The following is a 4,843-nucleotide window of genomic DNA, read 5'->3' as shown; positions in this document are numbered from 1 at the left end:
TAGACTAGCAGACATTTTGGAACAACAGATATTGTTTCAAAATGTCAGTCTATAAGGTGCCACAGGACTTCAGGATGAACAAGGGCACTTATAACATGGCTTCAAGGTGGAAAATGCAGGCCTGTAACTTGACCTTTGAGAATAATGTTTGATATGTCTACACAGAATATGTCTATGCTGTGTCTACACAGTAGAAGTGAGCAGAAGGGAGAAATATGTGAGTGCAAAAGTCTCATTAGGCAGACTTTCAGAGGGTGCTTGCCGGAGGTGTGGCTACATAAACTACACCCAGACCTGTTGGGCCTGCAAATCTTACCTTTGCAAGTGAAAATCAAATAAGTGCCTTAATGCCCATTTGCATGTACCAGTTTTTGATATAGTGTTGGCACTTAGATACCAAAGTAAAAGATGCTTTATAAATACCATGATAGACTGCATTTATAGATTGTAATGGATGTACACAGAAATGCTGCAGGCAAAATGTAAGTATTTGCTGATTTAAAATTTTGGTCTAAAATATTCTGCAAGATTTAGGGTTTTAGTGATTTAAACATTCACTTAAAAATAAACAGGAGGCTTCATAACTGATGCCTGTGGATTATAGCTTGTGTTTTTATGGAAAAAAATATCTACTGGGTGGTTTAAAACTTATGTTTCTGTGACATACTTATCTACCAGCCAATGCACCATGACTGGCAGAAGCAGGTGGTGCTTGTAATAGTAAGTATAAGTAGGCTATTGGAGTTCAGAATTGAGCTGCATTAAGAAAACTATGGCTGTGTCCACACTTGCATACCTCTTTCAAAAGAGGCATGCAAATCAGGGAAATAAAAAGGCAAATGAGGTGCAGATTTACATATTGGCATCTCATTTGCATATTCTTACAAAAGAAAAAAAGCAGTGTTAGGCGCAGCTCTTTCAAAAGCAAACCCCATCTTCGAAAGAGCCCTTCTTTCTTTAAAAAAAAAAAAAGGGGGGGGAAGAAGGGTTCTTTTGAAGATGGGGCTTACTTTCGAAAGAGCTGCATCTACAGTGCTTTCTGCCTTTTGAAAGAATATGCAAATGAGATGTCAATATGTAAATCTGTCCATTTGCATTTTCAGTTGCTGTCATTTGCATGCCTCTTTCGAAAGGAATGCAAGTGTAGACACAGCATTGGTGTTACTAGTCTCTAACTTGCATATATTTTTTAAAAAGGTCTAAGAAAATCACTAGTCATTTAACAACAGGATAAAGTATATCTGAATCCCTTGAGTTGCGAAGATAGCTGTATGGATGTACTACTATTATACTTGCTTTACAAACAGACATTGAACAGAAACCAGTGTGAAATTCCTTTATTTACATAAAACCAAATTTAAAAGTCTAACGTAAATTTCTAACATTTTAAAGATGATCCAGAATCACAGCAACTGGCTTTAATCCTTGACATTAGACTGCATCTTTAACCATCACATAATAATATTTAATATCTGTACATGTGCATGTCTGTTCAGCAATTTTTTCCCTGGTCAGCCAGACTAGTTCATATTGTGCTGCAGCTTATTGGTTAAGTTCTGCGGCAAACAGTGTTCCTAGCATCAGAATTCATTAGACCTGCTATCCAAGTCTAAATTTCTTTCCAAAGAGTATGCTTCACAAACACAATATGAAGAGAAGGGGAGTAGGATTTGAGACAGATTAGTTTCCCTCCTGCCTCAATTTAAATATGCACTTAGCAATTAGATAGAAATATCTCACATGTACTTTTGTACCCTTTTATATCAGAAATCCATTTCATATCCAGGCAGTGTTGGCAACCATGAAAGTTTCCAAAAGTCTACTCTACCACCTAGTCCTGTTAAAAAAGTGCTTTCAGTAAGTGTATGTCTGCATTAGACCTGGAAGTGTAAATTCCACCACAAAAACATACCCAAACTAGAACACTGAAAATAGAAGTGTAGCCCCAGTGGCATATGTGGCAGTAGTGGCTAGCCACTCCCAGTGCAATCCCTTCAGAATGTACATTTCCTTGAGTTGGAATTTTTATCTTTCAGGTCCAGGGTAGACATTTCTTGAGCTGAAGATGTACCATAGTCTTTGCCATCCAATGATGAACAAACATGTACAGTGAACCTGCTTTGTTTTGTCTCTTCTGACAGAACCAGTAATATGTGCAGAATATGCACCCAAAAGATAGTAGCCAACACATCCTTATATCTAGTTAGGTTATGTACACTATAGTTAGAATTCTTTTTCATTTCCGAGCAAAATTCATCCTGCCAAGTCTGTAACTCTGAACAAAATTATCTCTTGTTATGTCAAATATACTAAGGGCTTACAGACTGGCTTTGTGGGGACATGCTAAATCAGACTGTCATGGTGCTGCTGGTACTCCCGGCAGTCTCAAGGAGTAAGCGAAGTCCACAGGAGAACTTCTCCTATTGAACACCCACTTTGTAGACAGCAGCAAAAATTAATTTTAGATAAGATAACTCCAGGTACGCAATTCTTGTAGCTGGATTTGCAGATCTAAAATCTATTTTTACCTCCTAGTGTTAACCTGGCCTAAGAGTTACATTTCTTCCAGGTCTTGAAGAGGTCCTATCTCCATAAACATTCATGTTAATTCCTAATAAGGAGCTTAACCAACAAATTTGTGCAACAATGCAGATGTAGATTTGTGCACTATAGATAAATTTATGAGAGCTGGAGTTAAAAATAAAGATTTGCAAAACAGCTTCGTTCTCACTACAACATGGTTCAACAGCTGTGTCTGATTCACTGGTTCTCAGAGTGTGGTCTATGGCCACTTTGTAGGTTAGGCCACAAGGCTTGCAGTTTGCTTCCTACCCACCCCTCCCCCTGAAGCCTGCACTGGTGCTCTAGCCCTGTAGTACTCCCTACCTCCTGCAAGGTTCTTCCCCACCACTAGCTTCCTGCTGCAGAGAGGGGGGAAGCCCCCACAAGCCAGGTCCGGCACATGGGGTAAGAAGTGCAGCTCTGCACAATGCCATTCCCCCAGTCAGGAGAAATGGGGGAACACAGCACTGAAAACTGCTGGTGGGCTGGTTTCCCACAAGCCAATGGGAGTTGCAGAAGGCAGTACCAGGTAACCAGGTGAGTACACCCCCCTCATGGTACACTGAACCTCTAATTTTTGGCCTCATGCCAGAGTCTGGGGTGGCTCACAATCTGCTAACACAGGGACTCCGAAAGAATTAATCTGGCCTGTGTGGGAAACCCTGAAGCTTTGTCCTCCCTCCCTCTTCTCCAACACCTGCCGTAAAACTGAAGCACCAGGGGAGTGAGGTATCTCAGTAGGGGGCCACATCAGTAAGGGGTGGAGTTTGTTTCGTTTTGTTTTTTTGGATGGGTTGTCTTTCATTTGTTTGGCCACTGACTGATTTTTCTGTAGATCCGTAGCTCCCACCCAAAAAAAATTCCCTGCTCCTTCAGTAAATGCAGACAAAGTTGAAACCTTGTCTCTGTCTGGCGGGGGGGAATATATATTTTACTTAAAACAGTTCGGTAAACTAACATGATAAAGTGCTAAAGCTGTTTAACTAGCTTGATGAATATTTCTTTTCTGATAGGTTATATATGCCCCCGGTAGCCCAATATGAATAATTTAGTATTTAAGTCCCTGCCACTTCCAGGTTCTGGGAGCTGCAAGGGGACCCCACTGGCTGACAGGGTTAGCCCTGCTGCCCCAGGACTGAAGCATACATGTTCCAGATTCTGCAACTTCTATGATCTGTGACAAAATGTTATACTTAGCAATAGGTGTACACTCCCCCTGCAGCCTCCCACATTCTGCCTTTCCACCCCAGTCCCATGTAGCATAACAGATCAGGTTTCACTGTGGCCTCATGTTCTATTTTTTGAAAAACGAAGGAATATTTAAAACCAAGGTTCAAGGGTGCCATTTAAGGGGAACTGGAAGGGTCTGTAGCTCCCCCTGAAGTTTGAACCCCCTTGGATTTCATACTTGACGTGTGCTTAAAGTACGCGCCCTAGATCTGTGTGCCTTCCAGCTTTGCTTCAGGGCAGGGAGTTTGTTTATGAACCAAGGGAAGCAGGGTGATAAGGTAACAAAAAGCTCCTCTTTCAAATAATTGAATGATCAAATAATCATGAAAACATTGCTGGATACTCCACTGAAAACAGAGAATGGGGAAAGAATAGGAATAAGTAATAGTGTGCCCCAGGCATCTGCATAAACCACTGCTGTTCAACTTATTCATAAATGATTTTGAAAAAGGGAAAGTAGTGAGGTGGCAAAAGTTGCAGATGATACAAAATTACACAAAATACTTAAGTCCAAAGCTAATTTGAAAGAGTTAGTCTATGTCTACACTACCACCTTCCTTTGAAGGAAGGATGGTAATTAGGGTGTTGGGAGTTTACTAATGAAGTGCTGCCATGCATAGGCAGCAGTTCATTAAGCAAATTCCCCCCTGTGGCAACTCTGAAGTTTTAAAACTTCGAAGTACCAGCACGCATCTAGCCACGGCGCACCCGCTGGTACTTCAAAGTGCTGGGGCAACTTCAAAGTCCCCCACACAGTGCAACCTAATATGTTACAGGACTTTGCTTCCTATGCATGGCAGCACTTCATTAATAAACTCCCAACACCCTAATTACCATCCCTCCTTTGAAGGAAGGTGGTAGTGTAGACAAGTCCTTACAAAAGGATTTCACAAAACTGTGTGACTGGGCAACACGTGGAGGTGCAATTCAATGCTAATAAATGCAAAATAATGCACATAGAAAAATATCTCAAGTATACATGCAAAAATATGGGGTCTAAAATAGCTGCTACTACTCAATAAAGAGATCTTGTGGATAGTTCCGTGAAAAC

Source organism: Carettochelys insculpta, chromosome 2 (assembly GCF_033958435.1).
Source record: "Carettochelys insculpta isolate YL-2023 chromosome 2, ASM3395843v1, whole genome shotgun sequence".
Classification (NCBI taxonomy): Eukaryota; Metazoa; Chordata; order Testudines; family Carettochelyidae; genus Carettochelys; species Carettochelys insculpta.
Note: the sequence above shows the minus strand (reverse complement) of the source record.